Source organism: Pristiophorus japonicus, chromosome 13 (genome assembly GCF_044704955.1).
Source record: "Pristiophorus japonicus isolate sPriJap1 chromosome 13, sPriJap1.hap1, whole genome shotgun sequence".
In the NCBI taxonomy this organism is placed as follows: Eukaryota; Metazoa; Chordata; class Chondrichthyes; family Pristiophoridae; genus Pristiophorus; species Pristiophorus japonicus.
This window is the reverse complement of record NC_091989.1, coordinates 17,129,659-17,148,950: the sequence shown is the minus strand read 5'-3', so window position 1 is coordinate 17,148,950 and position 19,292 is coordinate 17,129,659. Positions and strand designations below refer to the sequence as shown.

Below are 19,292 nucleotides of genomic sequence, written 5' to 3'. Positions count from 1 at the left end.
GTCACTGTTGTAATGTAGGAAACACAGCATCCAATTAGCACACAGCATAGCACCACAATGTGATAAAGTCCAGATAATATGCTTTTTGTTAGTGATGCTGGGTGAGGGATAAATATTGGCCAGGACACCAGGGAGAACTCCCCTGCTCTTTTTCCAATCGTGCCAAGGGTTCATTTTGTGTCCACCTGAGAGAGCAGACAGGCCTGTGGTTTAACAGCTCGTCTGACAGTGCAGCACTCCCCCGGTACTGCACTAAAGTGTCCGCCTAGATTTTGTGTTCAAGTCCCTGGAGTGGGACTTGAGCCCATGGCTGTCTGACTCAGAAGTGAGTGTGCTAGCCACTGGGCCAAAGCTGACACAATACTAAGAACAAACTTTCAGGTTCACCAATTTCATACATGACATGCTAAAGAAGAAGAAATATAAACACGCGTATAACTGAGTCACCAGAGCTTTGCAAGGCAGATCGCCAGGGCTGTATATGGCCTGCAAACTCTAGTTTAGACACCCTGAGCAGTTCTGGATACCACATCTTAGGAAGATATAGTGACCTTGGAGGGAGTGCAAGGTAGACTTACCAGAATGATACCTGGACTTCAAGGGTTATATTACGATGAGAGATTACACAAGTTGGGGTTGTATTCCCTAGAATTTAGAAGGTTAAGGGGTGATCTGATTGAAGTTTTCAAGATATTAAGAGGAACAGATAGGTTAGAGAGAGAGAGCAATGATTTGCACTGGTTGGGGAGTCTAGGACTAGGGGGCATAATGTAAAAATTAGAGCCAGACCTTTCAGGAGTGAAATTAGGAAACACTTCTAGAAACAAAGGGTGGTAGAAGTTTGGAACTCTCTTCCGTAAATAGCAGTTGATGCTAGGTTAATTGTTCATTTTAAATCAAAGATTGATAGATTTCTGTTAACCAAAGGTATTAAGGGATATGGGCGAAAGGCGGGTACGTGGAGTTAGGTTGCAGATCAGTCACAATCTCATTGAATGGTGGAACAGGCTCGAGGGGCTGAATGGCCCACTCCTGTTCCGATGTTCCCATGTTTCTGATCCTGGCTACCACTGAGGGGGTGCTGCATTGTTGGAGGTGCCGTCCTTTGGATGAGATGTTAAACCGACCCATTCTGGTTAATAAGGTAGATATTACTGATCACATGGCACTATTTGCACAAGAGCAGGCAGTTATGGTATCCAGACCAACATTCACCTTATCAAAACTGATCATAGAATCATAGTACCACAGCACAGAAGGAGGCCATTCGGCCCATCGGGTCAGCCCGGCTCATCCGAAGAGCAATCCAGTTAGTCCCACTCCCCCACTCTTTCCCCATATCCCTCCATTTTGTCTCCTTCAAGTATTTATCCAATTCCTTTTTAAAGGCTACCATTGAATCTGTTTTTGGGCAGTGCATTCCAAATCCTAACCGCTCGTTGCATAAAAAAGTTCTTCCTCATGTTGGCTCTGGTTCTTTTGCCAATCACCTTAAATCTGCACCCTCTGGTCATTCATCTCATGGCGGTTTATTGGACATTGTACATTTTGACAGCTGTCTGTGTCTATACAACGGCCACTCATTGTGTAAAGTGCTTGTGACATGTTTTGGCACCTCAGGCACTATCTAAATACTAGTATTATTTATTCTAATCCCCAGCTCTCCAATCAATATCCTTGATGAGTACACATGCACACAATTAAAAGAACAACTCATTGGATCACACAATGGCGATCATCCTTCGGAAGCTTCACCTTGCACAAGGGCACAAGTTTGCCCTGACACGATGTGGTATATGGGGCGGAAAATCTTTCACTCAGGGCTTGGGTCATCGTAAACCATGAGCCACATTGGTGGCACCGTCCCCCACTCTCCTGGTGCATCGCCTACTTCAGCTGTTGGACAGGACTGTGAATAAAATCCTGGTCAATGTTTCAGGTGGGACCTCTCAGTGTGATGTTGTCAACAGAAACAAAGCATTTAAACAGAGCCATTCCTGTCCTCAAGACATCCCAAAGCACCAAAGTACTCCAAGTACTTTTGGAGTGTAATCTCTGTTGTAATGTAGGAAACGTGGCAGCCAATTTGCGCACAGCAAGCTCCCACAAACACCAATGCGACAATGACCAGATAATCTGTTTTTAATGACATTGATTGAGGGATACATGTTGGGCAAGATATTGGGGAGAACTCCTCTTCGAATAATGCCATAGGAGCTGTTATTTCCTACATTACAACAGCGACTGCAATTCGAAAGTACATCATTAGTTGTAAAGCGCTTTGCAACATCCTGAGATCATGAAAGGGACTAGATAAGTGCAAATCTTTCTTTTATTTCTTTATGTCCACCTGTCAAGGCATGAGGACGTCTCGGTTTACTTTCTCATCCAAAGGATGTGGCATCCAACAGTGCGGCAGTCCCACAGTACTGCACTGAAATGTCAGCCTAGACTTTTGTGATTAAGTCTATGTAATGGGGCTCAAAACCCACAACCTTCTGACTCAGAGGGAAGAGAGCGACCACTGAGCCACTGTTGTCACTGTGTTGATGTTAGTTGAGTGTATATTCTATAAATAGAGGGGTTTTCAGGCTCTAGGACTTTTCTCACCTCCAGTACTAGTAATAGAATGACTGCTGCCAACGAACTTGGAAATTGAGCCCTTGTGTTGTCAATAGGACCCCGATGGCCATTTTAAGCCAGAATTGACCGGGGCCTGGCAGCGGTCACTCCGAGAAGAGGCCCGCCAGAGGGAAGCGTTGCGTTATCTCTGTGGACCCCGGAGGAGGGGGCGTGCTCGTCTGCAGCCTAGAACAATAATCTGGGAACCCCGACACGCTCCTCGATTGTGACCCCCTCATCCATAACCTAACTTGATGGCAGCCCCAGCTTCATGCCTCAATCCAGTGAGACGCTTGCCTGCAAAATTTAACTGAGAATGTCGTGGTGGTGGGGGGCAGGGGAGTGGACCTCAAAATCGTGCGTGGGGGGTGCGGGGTTAGAGGGGGGGAGTGGAGTGTGCTCTTTAGCGTCGGAACGAGCGATCAATGATCGTGCTCCACTATTCGGTTGCCTGAAAGTCATAATTGACCCCAGTGAGACCACACCTGGAGTACTGCAGGCAGTTTTGGTCTCCTTATTTAAGGAGGGATATACTTGCATTGGAGGCATTTCAGAGAAGGTTCATGAGGTTGATTACTGGGATGAAGGGGTTGACTTATGAGGAAAGGTTGAGCAGGTTGGGCCTGTACTTATTGGAGTTTAGAACAATGAGAGGTGATCTTATTGGAATGTATAAGATTCTGAGGGGGCTCGACAGGGTAGATGCAGAGAGGATGTTTCCCCTCGTGGGAGAATCTAGAACTAGGGGGCATAGTTTCAGAATAAGGGGTTACATAGAAACATAGAAACATAGAAAATAGGTGCAGGAGTAGGCCATTCGGCCCTTCGAGCCTGCACCGCCATTCAATAAGTTCATGGCTGAACATGCAACTTCAGTACCCCATTCCTGCTTTCTCGCCATACCCTTTGATCCCCCTAGTAGTAAGGACTATATCTAACTCCTTTTTGAATATATTTAGTGAATTGGCCTCAACAACTTTCTGTGGTAGAGAATTCCACAGGTTCACCACTCTCTGGGTGAAGAAGTTTGTCCTCATCTCGGTCCTAAATGGCTTACCCCTTATCCTTAGACTGTGACCCCTGGTTCTAGACTTCCCCAACATTGAGAACAATGTACCTGCATCTAACCTGTCTAAACCTGTCAGAATTTTAAACGTTTCTATGAGATCCCCTCTCATTCTTCTGAACTCCAGTGAATACAAGCCCAGTTGATCCAGTCTTTCTTGATATGTCAGTCCCGCCATCCCGGGAATCAGTCTGGTGAACCTTCGCTGCACTCCCTCAATAGCAAGAATGTCCTTCCTCAAGTTAGGAGACCAAAACTGTACACAATACTCCAGGTGTGGCCTCATCAAGGCCCTGTACAACTGTAGTAATACCTCTTTGCCCTGTACTCAAATCCCCTCGCTATGAAGGCCAACATGCCATTTGCCTTCTTAACCGCCTGCTGTACCTGCATGCCAACCTTCAATGACTGATGCACCATGACACCCAAGTCTCGTTGTACCTCCCCTTTTCTTAATCTGTCACCATTCAGATAATAGTCTGTCTCTCTGTTTTTACAACCAAAGTGGACAACCTCACATTTATCCACATTATACTTCATCTGCCATGCATTTGCCCACTCACCTAACCTATCCAAGTCACTCTGCAGCCTCATAGCATCCTCCTCGCAGCTCACACTGCCACCCAACTTAGTGTCATCCGCAAACTTGGAGAGACTACATTTAATCCCCTCGTCTAAATCATTAATGTACAATGTAAACAGCTGGGGCCCCAGCACAGAACCTTGCGGTACCCCACTAGTCACTGCCTGCCATTCTGAAAAGTACCCATTTACTCCTACTCTTTGCTTCCTGTCTGCCAACCAGTTCTCAATCCATGTCAGCACACTACCCCCAATCCCATGTGCTTTAACTTTGCACATTAATCTCTTGTGTGGGACTTTGTCGAAAGCCTTCTGAAAGTCCAAATATACCACATCAACTGGTTCTCCCTTGTCCACTCTACTGGAAACATCCTCAAAAAATTCCAGAAGATTTGTCAAGCATGATTTCCCTTTCACAAATCCATGCTGACTTGGACCTATCATTTTACCTCTTTCCAAATGCACTGCGATGACATCCTTAATAATTGATTCCATCATTTTACCCACTACCGATGTCAGGCTGACCGGTCTGTAATTCCCTGTTTTCTCTCTCCCTCCTTTTTTAAAAAGTGGGGTTACATTGGCTACCCTCCACTCCATAGGAACTGATCCAGAGTCAATGGAATGTTGGAAAATGACTGTCAATGCATCCACTATTTCCAAGGCCACCTCCTTAAGTACTCTGGGATGCAGTCCATCAGGCCCTGGGGATTTATCGGTCTTCAATCCCATCAATTTCCCCAACACAATTTCCCGACTAATAAGGATTTCCCTCAGTTCCTCCTCCTTACTAGACCCTCCGACCCCTTTTATATCCGGAAGGTTGTTTGTGTCCTCCTCAGTGAATGCCGAACCAAAGTACTTGTTCAATTGGTCTGCCATTTTTTTGTTCCCTGTTATGACTTCCCCTGATTCTGACTGCAGGGGACCTACGTTTGTCTTTACTAACTTTTTCTCTTTACATATCTATAGAAGCTTTTGCAGTCCATTTTAATGTTCCCTGCAAGCTTTCTCTTGTACTCTATTTTCCCTGCCCTAATCAAACTCTTTGTCCTCCTCTGCTGAGTTCTAAATTTCTCCCAGTCCCCTGGTTCGCTGCTATTTCTGGCCAATTTATATGCCACTTCCTTGGCTTTAATATTATCCCTGATTTCCCTTGATAGCCACGGTTGAGCCACCTTCCCTTTTTTATTTTTACGTCAGACAGGGATGCACAATTGTTGTAGTTCATCCATGCAATCTCTATATGTCTGCCATTGCCCATCCACTGTCAACCCCTTAAGTATCATTCGCCAATCTATCCTAGCCAATTCACACCTCATACCTTCAAAGTTACCCTTCTTTAAGTTCTGGACCATGGTCTCTGAATTAACTGTTTCCTTCTTTAAATGGGTTGCCCATTTAAAACTGAGAAGAGGAGGAATTTCTTCTCTCAGAGGGTCGTAAATCTTCGGAATTCTCCCAGAGAGCTGTGGAGGCTGGGTCATTGAATATATTTAAGGTGGAGATAGACAGTCTTTTGAATGATAAGGGAGTAAAGGGTTATGGGGAGCAGGCAGGGAAGTGGAGCTGAGTCCATGATCAGATCAGCCATGATCTCATTGAATGGCCGTGCAGGCTCGGGGGCCCATATGGCCTATTCCTATTTCTTACATTCTTAAACAGGTTGTCTGCATTAAAACAACGTTCGCCTGAATGATTTAAGCGTGAAGTTTGCCGATGGGGCTTTCTACTTCCACGGTTCCAATTTTAACTAGAAATGGGAGAATATTGCCGGTAATCGTCAAGCCGCTAATGAAATCACAGACATTGCATGGTCAAGAGCCATTCGTTTGTGCAATATCTTGGGCCAAATGCTGGAAAAAAGAGCGTCGCTCCAGTTTTTCGGGAGAAAGAATTGCAGGGATGTGAGGAAAGAGCGATGGTAGTGGGACTAACTTGATTGCCCTGTGAAAGAGTTGCCGATCAGTCGATGGGCTGAATGGCCTCCTTCTGTGCTGTACTATTCTATTATTCTATAGAAACATAGAAACATAGAAAATAGGTGCAGGAGTAGGCCATTCGGCCCTTCTAGCCTGCACCGCCATTCAATGAGTTCATGGCTGAACATGCAACTTCAGTACTCCATTCCTGCTTTCTCGCCATACCCCTTGATCCCCCGAGTAGTAAGGACTTCATCTAACTCCTTTTTGAATATATTTAATGAATTGGCCTCAACAACTTTCTGTGGTAGAGAATTCCACAGGTTCACCACTCTCTGGGTGAAGAAATTCCTCCTCATCTCGGTCCTAAATGGCTTCCCCCTTATCCTTAGACTGTGTCCCCTGGTTCTGGACTTCCCCAACATTGGGAACATTCTTCCTGCATCTAACCTGTCTAACCCCGTCAGAATTTTAAACGTTTCTATGAGGTCGCCTCTCATTCTTCTGAACTCCAGTGAATACAAGCCCAGTTGATCCAGTCTTTCTTGATAGGTCAGTCCCGCCATCCCGGGAATCAATCTGGTGGACCTTCGCTGCACTCCCTCAATAGCAAGAATGTCCTTCCTCAGGTTAGGAGACCAAAACTGTACACAATACTCCAGGTGTGGCCTCACCAAGGCCCTGTACAATTGTAGCAACACCTCCCTGCCCTTGTACTCAAATCCCCTCGCTATGAAGGCCAACATGCCATTTGCTTTCTTAACCGCCTGCTGTACCTGCATGCCAACCTTCAATGACTGATGTACCATGACACCCAGGGCTCTTTGCACCTGCCCTTTTCCTAATCTGTCACCATTCAGATAATAGTCTGTCTCTCTGTTTTTACCACCAAAGTGGATAACCTCACATTTATCCACATTATACTTCATCTGCCATGCATTTGCCCACTCACCTAACCTATCCAAGTCACTCTGCAGCCTCATAGAATCCTCCTTGCAGCTCACACTGCCACCCAACTTAGTGTCATCCGCAAATTTGGAGATACTACATTTAATCCCCTCGTCTAAATCATTAATGTACAGTGTAAACAGCTGGGGCCCCAGCACAGAACCCTGCGGCACCCCACTAGTCACTGCCCGCCATTCTGAAAAGTCCCCATTTACTCCTACTCTTTGCTTCCTGTCTGACAACCAGTTCTCAATCCATGTCAGCACACTACCCCCAATCCCATGTGCTTTAACTTTGCACATTAATCTCTTGTGTGGGACTTTGTCGAAAGCCTTCTGAAAGTCCAAATATACCACATCAACTGGTTCTCCCTTGTCCACTCTACTGGAAACATCCTCAAAAAATTCCAGAAGATTTGTCAAGCATGATTTCCCTTTCACAAATCCATGCTGACTTGGACCTATCATTTTACCTCTTTCCAAATGCACTGCGATGACATCCTTAATAATTGATTCCATCATTTTACCCACTACCGATGTCAGGCTGACCGGTCTGTAATTCCCTGTTTTCTCTCTTCCTCCTTTTTTAAAAAGTGGGGTTACATTGGCTGCCCTCCACTCCATAGGAACTGATCCAGAGTCAATGGAATGTTGGAAAATGACTGTCAATGCATCCACTATTTCCAAGGCCACCTCCTTAAGTACTCTGGGATGCAGTCCATCAGGCCCTGGGGATTTATCGGTCTTCAATCCCATCAATTTCCCCAACACAATTTCCCGACTAATAAGGATTTCCCTCAGTTCCTCCTCCTTACTAGACCCTCCGACCCCTTTTATATCCGGAAGGTTGTTTGTGTCCTCCTCAGTGAATACCGAACCAAAGTACTTGTTCAATTGGTCCGCCATTTCTTTGTTCCCCGTTATGACTTCCCCTGATTCGGACTGCAGGGGACCCACGTTTGTCTTTACTAACCTTTTTCTCTTTACATATCTATAGAAACTTTTGCAATCCGTCTTAATGTTCCCTGCAAGCTTCTTCTCGTACTCCATTTTCCCTGCCCTAATCAAACCCTTTGTCCTCCTCTGCTGAGTTCTAAATTTCTCCCAGTCCCCGGGTTCTCTGCTATTTCTGGCCAATTTGTATGCCACTTCCTTGGCTTTAATGCTATCCCTGATTTCCCTTGATAGCCACGGTTGAGCCACCTTCCCTTTTTTATTTTTACGACAGACAGGAATGTACAATTGTTGTAGTTCATCCATGCGGTCTCTAAATGTCTGCCATTGCCCATCCACAGTCAACCCCTTCAGTATCATTCGCCAATCTATCCTAGCCAATTGACGCCTCATACCTTCAAAGTTACCCTTCTTTAAGTTCTGGACCATGGTCTCTGAATTAACTGTTTCATTCTCCATCCTAATGCAGAATTCCACCATATTATGGTCACTCTTCCCCAAGGGGCCTCGCACAACGAGATTGCTAATTAATCCTCTCTCATTACACAACACCCAGTCTAAGATGGCCTCCCCCCTAGTTGGTTCCTCGACATATTGGTCTAAAAAACCATCCCTTATGCACTCCAGGAAATCCTCCTCTACCGTATTGCTTCCAGTTTGGTTAACCCAATCTATGTGCATATTAAAGTCACCCATTATAACTGCTGCACCTTTATTGCACGCACCCCTAATTTCATGTTTGATGCCCTCCCCAACATCACTACTACTGTTTGGAGGTCTGTACACAACTCCCACTAACGTTTTTTGCCCTTTGGTATTCTGCAGCTCTACCCATATAGATTCCACATCATCCAAGCTAATGTCCTTCCGAACTATTGCCTTAATTTGCTCCTTAACCAGCAATGCTACCCCACCTCCTTTTCCTTTTATTCTATCTTTCCTGAATGTTGAATATCCCTGGATGTTGAGTTCCCAGCCCTGATCATCCTGGAGCCACGTCTCCGTAATCCCAATCACATCATATTTGTTAACATCTATTTGCACAGTTAATTCATCCACCTTATTGCGGATACTCCTTGCATTAAGACACAAAGCCTTCAGGCTTGTTCTTTTAACACCCTTTGTCCTTTTAGAATTTTGCTGTACAGTGGCCCTTTTTGTTCTTTGCCTTGGGTTTCTCTGCCCTCCACTTTTCCTCATCTCCTTTCTGTCTTTTGCTTTTGCCTCCTTTTTGTTTCCCTCTGTCTCCCTGACTGTGTAAGTGGATAAAACCCCTTACTGCCTGAAAGAGTGTTGGAGGCAGACTCAATTTTATCTTTCAAAAGGTAATTGGATATGTATCTGAAGGACAAAAACCTTGCAGGGCTAAGGGAAAAGGGCGGGGGAGTGGGGCTAGCTGAGAGTCGACACGGGCTCGACGGGCCGAATGTCCTTCTTCCATGCTGTAACCATTGCGTGATTCTATGAGAAGTCGGAGCTTGGTGGAGAGGAAAGGAGTTACTGCCTTCACTGCACAATGCACAGATCAGAGGGCACTATTCAACAATGTCCCTGTGAGCCAAACAATCACACAAGGTGACAAGATATATTAAATACAAAAACAGACAGACCAAATATACGACACCCGTCCCCACGACAACAGTAAAATGCAGCCAGCTACAGGAAAATAATTGGGATGGATGGAGCATATGGGAATACCGCAATTATATATGATGTCTATTCATCGTGGCTTCACACCATGGCACTGCTGTGCAGGTCATGTTACACTCAAGCCCTTTTGCATCTTTTGCTTTACCTCTTGTCAAGATGAATAAAAACAGTGAAGAAAATAAATGCTTAAAAGGGACTTATTACTGATGACAGTCGTGCGGTGCACAGGCCTGTGATCACTGGCGCTACTGACAGAATTATAAAACTGCCAACTGAAATGGAAAATGCAACGATATCCATTAATATTTGCACAAGTTAAAGTGTCAAGCAGTTAGCGAGCTAGACCTCACACTCCAAGCTTTGCCTCATAAAATGAGAAAAGTTAAGGACAAGAAAAGACCTTTGAAACTCATCTGTCTGGTACCTTAACTCTCCCAGCATTGCTTCCATCTACAGTTTGAAACTCAGTTGCATGTGTCTATCTGTGTGTGAGTGTGTGTGTGAGTGTGAGTGTGAGTGTGAGTGTGTGTGTGTGTGTGTGTGTGAGTGTGTGTGTGTGAGCGTGAGTGTGAATGTGTGAGTGTGTGTGTGTGAGCGTGAGTGTGTGTGTGTGTGTGTGAATGTATGTGTGTGAGCGTGTGTGTGTGAATGTATGTGTGTGAGCGTGTGTGTGTGTGTGTGTGTGTGTGAATGTGTGTGTGTGAGTGTGTGTGTGAGCGTGAGTGTGTGTGTGAGCGTGTGTGTGTGTGCGTGAATGTGTGCGTGTGAGTGTGTGTGAGCATGAGTGTGTGTGAGCGTGTGTGTGTGAGCGTGTGAGTGTGTGTGAGCGTGAGTGAGCGTGAGTGTGTATGTGAGCGTGTGTGTGTGAGTTTGAACGTGAGTGTGTGTGAGCGTGAGTGTGTATGTGAGAGCATGTACGCATGTGTAAGTGTGAACGTGGGTGTGTGTGAGCGTGAGTGTGAGTGTGTGTGAGTGTGCTCATGCATCTATGTGTGTGAGTGTGTGAGCCTGTGTGTGAGTCTGTGTGTGTTTGAGTCTGTGAGTGTTTGTGTGAGTGTGTGAGTCTGTGTGTGTGTGTGTGTGTATGTGAGTCTGTGTGTGAGTGTGGGAGTCTGTGTGTGTGTGAGTGTGTGTGTGTGTGAGTGTTTGTGTGACTGTATGTGTGTGTGAGTCTGTGTGTGTGTGGGTGTTTGTGTGATGTGTGAGTCTGTTTGTGAGTGTGTGTGTGAGAGTGTTTGTGTGGGTGTGTGAGTCTGTGTGTGAGTCTGTGTGTGTGAATGTTTGTGTATGTGTGTGTGTGTGTGTGTATTACGACCTTGGCCAACAGCTGTCTCAGGATCTGCAGGAGGAAAGCAAACACTGAAAATGCTGATGTGACTTTTTGAAGCCCGGGGCAAGTGTCCCCTTGAACAGTGTGTCACTCCTGCCTTCCCCCCACTGCTTATGGAAGGAGACAGTGAGTGACTTGACAGTCAGCCTCAGTGGGCAAGTTTTTTTTTTTTTTTTTTTAAATTCATGTCCAATCGTTATCCAATCGTTACAATTCTTTGTCAAACGCCAGAGGTCACCCTGCACCAGTCAAGGATCACTCTGCGCCAATGCTCTTAGCCAAAAGGCCTAGAGCCACTGCACCGTTCCTGGAAGTACTGCAATACCAGGTTCGTGCCATGGAGGTGGATGGGTCAGGTCCCCCACACACCTCCGTGGAGGTGGATGGGTCACCAATCCCACCCACCTCCTGTTTACAAAAATGTAAGCATATACCTTCCTGACCAGGGAGAAACCACCCGGACGTCATGGTGGCTGGTCAGGTTAGTTATGCAGATCTTAGCCAAAAGGCCGAGAAGCCTCAGTGGGCAAGTTGCTGATCCGTAAGATTGGCCACAAGAGGGAACACTCAGTGATGTCGGAGTTCTTCACCCCCAGCATAGAATGCGGGTGGGCTGGTCAGTGAGGGAAGCCTGATTTGGGCTGATGGGAAATGACAGTGCTGTTACTGGAAGTGTATGAGCGGATTCACTCGAACTGTCTAAACACAGCCGAATAATCAGTGATTTATTACTATGTGGACTATTTCAACAGAAACGTTCATTATGTAAATTTTTTTCCCTAAGTGAACACAGGGGAAACTTTAAAGATTTCTGTGCAGAGCACAAACAAGAGGAAATCTGCTCCCTGCGTTTTCGCAGTTTATACAAAGCATGATAGAAACAAAATAATAATTAGCTGGGAAGATTCTCCTGGTGCATCAGGGCCCTGGAGGGATTTGAATCCTTGTCTTGCGGGCTTGACAATTTGTAAAATTGAAACTGCTGGAGTTCAGTATATAATAATAATAGTATTTAAATATCGTGCCTGTCTGACCTATTATAAAACATGAACACAGCCTCAAATACAAAAGGTTTTAGGCTTATGAACAAATAGATGAAACATTTCTGATTGCAATGTATTTGCTTCATGGGTTCTTTGCTTAAGAATTCATAGCAACACATTGTTGTTAAGAACTAGTTGGTTTATTAACAAAGGTTTAACAATCACACTATACATTACCAGTTCAGCCATTAGGCTCACAACAGCATACCTCATCGTGGATGACTGAGACCCAACTGGCTGGGGTTTTATTGAGTCTTGTGAACATCACGTGACTAGCTAAGCCACTCACAATGCAACAGCTCTACAACTATTTTTAATTGAACTATAAAGGGGCTCTAGAACCGACAGATTAATAAATAGAACTTTATGACCCTTTAACGGTCAAATTCAAATTTGGTTGCTAGGGGTGATGATGCACTCCAGTCCCTCTGGTGCCCGCCCGCCTCTGGCGGAAGGCCGCGAGCGTACTAGTGGACACCGTGTGCTCCATCTCCAGGGACACCCTGGTGCGAATGTAGCCACGGAAGAGAGGCAGGCAGTCGGGCTGAACCAGCCTCTCCACCGCCCGCTGCCTGGACCGGTTAATGGCCACCTTGGCCAGGCCCAGGCACAGTCCTACGAGGAGGCCCTCCGACCTGCCCGCTCCCCTCTGCACAGGATGCCCGGAGCGTGGCAGATCAGGAGCGTTGCAACAGCTTTACAAACCTGTGAGCATCTTCACAGGTGCATACGTTACACTGATAACCCCCAAGATTTCGAACATTGTCTCCTTGGTGAATGTTGGACCAGGGGAGTGCAGAAGATTTTCCATTGTGTCGCACGTATAGCAGAGTCTTAAGGCTGTCCTTCATTTGGCTGCATCAAACACGCAGGGAAATCTCCCCCCACCCCCCCCCTCTCTATGAGCTAGAGACATTTTGAGTATTGTAAAATTTGCTGTTCATAGGTAAACCGCAAAACAACTTGATAGAGACACACGGGAAATCTTCCCGCAACAGCACAGGTACCTTGAAGGGGAAGCTAGATCGGAACATGAGGGAGAAAGGAATGGAAGGATAGGGTATGATGAAGTCAGGTGGGAGGAGGTTCATGTGGAGCACAAACGCCAGCATAGACATGTTGGGCCGAATGGCCTGCTTCTGTGCTGTAAAATTCTATGTAAGGTTGACAATGTTGCTCGAGACCAGAGAGAATCGTCTCCTTATTCTGAAACCAGCAGCCCGATTGTCAATGCTGAATTTAAGGAGCTAAAGCGAATGAAGTGAGCATTGTGATGACTCCATCTATTTCAATACAACACAGAGCAGTGTGGTCCATCGGCATAGCGGAGACATATAGCGACGGTGCTGCAGTTTAAATCAGTGATGGTTCTTACATCTTCCACGATGAATGATATCACACTTAGTTTACCCAGGCAATGACCTGAATTGTTGTCGTTTATGCCATTCTCAGGGGATTCCGCCAAACATCCCCCACCGTTGAATTCATGGGAACACCATCACCACCGAGTTCCCCTCCAAGTCACACACCATCCTGACTCTGACATATATCGGCTGATCCTTCATCGTCTCTGGGTCAAAATCCTGGAACTCCCTCCCGAACAGCACTGTGGGAGTACCTTCACCACAAGGACTGCAGCGGTTCAAGGCGGCGGCTCACCACCACCTTCTCAAGGGCAATCAGGGATGGGCAATAAATGCCGGCCTTGCCAGAGAATTAATTTTGAAGCAGGATTGAGGTCTCACTAAAGAAATGTTACCCTAGTAGTGATGTGACAAGATGGATCACAAATTGGCTCAGGGTAAGCAAAGGGTAGCATTAATTGAGAGAACTTCACAATGGGGGTCCGGTCATGAGTGGGGTGACCTTGGGTTCAGTTCTAGGTCCCATTCTGTTCGTTCACTATGTGGGGCAATGTGTAGACAGTACAGTAATATAATTTGCAGATTATATCAAATTAATAGGGTTATTTAATAAAGAAAGACTTGCATTTATACAGCGCTTTTCACGACCATGAGACGTCTCAAAGCGCTTCACAGCCAATGAAGTATTTTTGGAGTGCAGTCGCTGTTGTAGTGTGAGGAAAGTGGCAGCTCACTTGCGCACAGCAAGCTCCCACAAACAGCAATGTGATAATGATCAGATAATCTGTTTTAGGGCCTAGGCAGCTGAGGCTCAAGAGCCCAGAATTAGAGGAGCGCAGAGATCTCGGAGGGCTGTAGGGCTGGAGGAGGTTACAGAAATAGGGAGGAGTGAGGCCATGGGGGGTTTGGGGAATTTTAATATCAAAGAGTTGCTTAATGGGGAACCAATGTGGGTCAGCAACAACAGGGGGTGATGGGTGAGCGGGACGCTGCGAGTTAGCACACGGGCAGCCGGGTTTTGAGAGGGTGAATAGGGAAAACCTATATCCTCTGGATAGGGAGTCAGAGATAATAAAGAAAAAAAGAAAGACTTGCATTTATATAGCGCCTATCACAACCACCTCAAAGCACTTTACAGCCAATGGAGTACTGTCACTGTTGTAGTGTAGGAAATGCAGCAGCCAATTTGCACACAGCAAGCTCCCACAAACAGCAATGTGATAATCACCAGATAATCTGTTTTTGTTATGTTGACTGAAGGATAAATATTGGCCAGGACACCAGGGATAACTCCCCTGCTCTTCAAAATAGTGCCATGGGATCTTTCACGTTCACCTGAGAGAGCAGACAGGGCCTCGGTTTAACGTCTCATCTGAAAGATGCCACCACTGACAGTGCAGCACTCCCTCAGCACTGCACTGGGGTGTCAGCCTGGATTATGCTTGTGCTCAAGTCCCTGGTGTGGGATCTGAAACCACAACCATTCTGACTCAGAGGCAAGGGTGCTGCCCACTGAGCCACGGCTGACACAATGCCTCAATGAGACCTGATTTAGAGCATTGAGTACAATTCTGGTCCTCGCATCTCAGAAAGGACATTGTGGCTCTCGAGAAGGTACCGGGAAGGTGAAGAAGGATGATCCCTGACCGAAGGGCATTGAGCTGTGGAGATCGGCCAAGTTTCATTTCCATTGACCTCCACATGGCGTATTCTAAAACAGAAATTGCTGTTCTAATGTGTGTGACATTCTGAAGCCATTGCAAGTTCGACAATTCTAGGTGCAGCAGTGCCTCACTTGCCTCTGGTAGATTGACTGCCCTATTTGCCCCTGTACCAAGTCACTGCACTCGAAGGCCAGTCATGACGTGATGGTGGACAACCAGCCAATTACTGAGAGGAGCAAGCACCGGGAACATCTCCAACCTCAGGCAGGATGGAGCCCAGTGCATGAGTGCGACAGGCAAGGCCAAAGTGCCTGTGAGTATCTTCAGCCGAAAATGCATAACGGGACTTCTCCCGAGGTCTCCATAGATACCGGGCCGCACTGGACACAGTAGAGGCTGCGGGCCCTGATTAACATCTCGGCTGCAGTGCTGGAGATCTGTGCCCCAGGAATGGCTAAACCGTTCCAGTGCAGCTGTCACCTTGGCATCTACCCGACAATGCGGAGAATTTCCCAGGTACGTCCTATCCACAAAAAAAACAGGATTAATCTAACCTGACAATTACCACTTCTCAAATATCAGTTAAGTGATGGATGGAGTCATCAAGACGGCTATTCAGTGACATCTACTAATAAAAACAGACAGTCTGATCAGATTAAAAAGGTGTACTGGGAAATTTAAATTATAATTTGGCAGGTTATGTCAATCATGGAATCATACAGCATAGAAGGAGGCCATCTGGCCCATCACACCTTTGAAACAGCTATCCAATTAGTCCCAACTCACCCCGCCCTTTCATAAGAACATAAGAACATAAGAAATAGGAGCAGGAGTAGGCCATATGGCCCTGGAGTCTGCTCCGCCATTCAATAAGATCATGGCTGATCCAATCATGGACTCAGGTCCACTTTCCTGCCCGCTCTCCATAACCCCTTATTCCCTTATTGTTTAAGAAACTGTCTATTTCTGTCTCAAATTTATTCAATGTCCCAGCTTCCACAGCTCTCTGAGGCAGCGAATTCCACAGATCCTCATCTCAGTTTCAAATGGGCGGCCCCTTATTCTATACCCCATAGTTCTAGTCTTCCCCATCAGTAGAAACAACCTCTCTGCATCCACCTTGTCAAGCCCCCTCATAATCTTTTACGTTTTGATATTATCACCTCTCATTCTTCTGAATTCCAATGAGTAGAGGCCCAACCTACTCAACCTTTCCTCATAAGTCAACCCCCTCATCTCCGGAATCAACCGAGTGAACCTTTTCTGAACTGCCTCCAAAGCAAGTATATCCTTTTGTAAATATGGAAACCAAAACTCGACGCAGTATTCCAGGTGTGGCCTCACCAATACCCTGAACAACTGTAGCAAGACTTCCCTGCTTTTATACTCCATCCCCTTTGCGATAAAGGCCAAGATACTGAAGTGTATGTAAGCACCTTTAGTAATGACTCCACGAGGCAGGGTATGGTGCTTAACCCCTGCACCCCTGCAGCCCTGCAGCCCTGCAGCCCTGCAGTCTTTTATTAGCAGCTCCTGAGTGCTGACAACAAGCTGTGTGTTCCTTTTTATACTGGGTTACCTGCCGTGTGCAGGCAACCCCTGGGTCTCCAGCAACAGCACCCTCTAGTGTACTGGTAAGATGTGTACAGTACAAGGGTACATTCAATGTTGCATACAGTGTTACAGACATCATACAGTAAACAGGCATGCATACACAACAATACTCCCCCCTGAGCATTTTTCATATCCTAGTTGTCATGACCAGAGGAGGTGATCAGTGGTGGGCTATGGGAGGTTGTGGTGAGGGTTGTGTGGTTGCTAGGTGTGACCCGTGTGCTTGAGGCTGGCCTCGTACGTTTCCCCTCCCTCACACACAAACCAAGTGGGTGTCACTGTTGTGGGATCCCTCGGGGAGGTAGCCACAGCATCAGTGGGTGGTGTGTATACACTGTGATGTGGGTAGTTGTGGGGTGGTGGGCAGGACCACAAGACTGGGTGGGCTCCTTGTCCACCAATGGGGATGAGGGTCAGGTCATCACAGGGTTTGCCAGGGAAGCTGGAGGGTATTGGCCTCATGCTTCTGGTGTTGGCCCTGGCGGCCAGGGGCTGTAGGGCTGGTCTGGTGCCGGTTGCCATTGTGATGGCTGGGCTGTCCATTGACTACTGTCCTTATAGTGGGTCTGCTCCCACTGCCTGTGTGTGTGTCCTGCAAGGGGCATCACATTCGTTCCAAAGGTCCAGGCTACATGGTCAGGTAGCCTGCTGGACCTGGGGGTCTCCCACAGGGGAATTCCATTGGCATTAGCATGGTCCCTGTAGGACCCAATGTCCTTTGGCAGTGTCCTACCCCGGTATACATGACACCTTGGCTCTGATCACACATAGTCGAGCCTGCATTATACATTCTAGCACTTGCATCACTTTTGGGTGTCCTGGTTTCAACAGACATGGTTACATTAGGCATTTCACAATCTCTATCATTATTGTTAAGCATAATAAACTTATTCTTAACCTTACTGACACCTACATTCATCTCATTAGTCACATTAGTTAAACCAGCATCACAATTCATGGTTACATTGCATACATTTTCATACTTGCACCCTTTAATTGCATCTTTAGCATTAAAGTCCATGTACTCAAATAGTTGGAACTTCCCCTTTAAATGTTTTTGGTTACCGGTCTCCTTTAAGGGAGCTTTCAAATCCGATTGGCCGCTCGATGTCACATGATGCTCCTCCATGTTGATTCGTATTTTGAATGCAGGTCTGCTGCTCACCAAGCAGCAGCCATTTTGTGGTGCTCCTTTCTTCCACGTTCTTGTGGTGCTGCAGCCATTTTGTGGTCTTGTTGCAGGCAGGCTGTGGTAGTGGTGGTCTTTTCTTCCACATGCTTGTGGTGCTGCAGTCATTCTGTGGTCTTGCTGCAGGCAGGCTACGGTAGTCTTTTCTTCCACAGCACCACTTCGCCTGATGTGGACCCGGTTCATCCAATTCCTGCCCAGCAGCGTGGGACTGTCACCGGCTACAATCCACAGGGGGAGTTTGTGCAACATGCTGCCCTGGGAGACCTGGATGTCTACACTGCCAACGATTTGGATTTTACCTTTGGTGTAGGTGAGCAGCTTTGCCTGGGCAGGAGACAGTTTTGGTCGAGTGGCAGGATGCCTCCAAATTTTTTCAAAGGTCTTTTGGCTCATCACAGACTGGCTCGCCCCTGTGTCGATCTCCATGGAGACTGGGACCCCGTCGATGTCCACTTCCATCATCCACGGAGAACTTCCGGTGGAGCAGGTAAAGATTCCATACTCCTCTCCCAGGGTTAGAGCAGCTTCATCTTCATCTGTGTCAGAGCCCCGGTGATTAGCCAACTCATCAGAGACACAGTGAGTACAGCCTTTTCTGCACATTCTCTGAAGGTGCCCTTTTTCTTTGCAGCCTTTGCATGCATAGTCTTTGTAGTGGCACTGGTGGGCCCTGTGGTTTCCTCCACAGCACCAGATGGGGCCATCCGGTTTGCCCCATGTGGCAGACTCAGGGTTGCGGGACTCGGGGCAGCATTTCTGCCTTTAGAAGTGTCCATGCAGTGCACTGCGCTCGCCGGTTTAGAGTCCTGGGTCAGTATTCGCCTGGAGTCACTGGCCGAAACCATGTAGGCCTGGCTCACTTGAATTGTTTTCTGCAGGGTGACCGTAATGTCAGCCGAGATTAATTTGTGTAGGAGGCCTTCGTGGCCGATTCCGATGACAAATATGTCCCTTCGTGCTTCATTAAGGTGGTCGCCAAACTCACCCGGTGCAGCTAGTCTTCTTAAGTGTGCAGCATACTTGGCAATTTCCTGGCCCTCAGGACGCCGGTAAGTGTTGAACCGGTGCCTGGCTGTGAAGATGCTTTCTTTCGGTTTTAGTTGTTCCTGTATGATTGTTACAAGTTCCTCATAGCTCTTGGTGGTTGTCTTCTCCGGGGCTAGTAAGTCCCTGACGAGACCGTAGATGGTGGGCCCACAACTACTAAGCAGGATGGCCCTGCGTTTGTTCGGTAGTGTGGCTGGTGTGTCCCCGTCCAGGTCGTTGGCTATGAAGAAGTGTTCCAATCTTTCCACAAAAGTGTCCCAATCCTCCCCCTCCGTAAATTGTTGAAAGTTGCTGA

General features: G+C 46.8%; 1 pseudogene; it reads right to left on the bottom strand.

Moving 5' to 3' along the window:
• Positions 1–11,364: 11,364 nt before the first annotated feature.
• On the bottom strand, positions 11,365–11,594 carry LOC139279197 (U2 spliceosomal RNA; annotated as a pseudogene).
• Between the last annotated feature and the right edge of the window lie 7,698 nt (positions 11,595–19,292).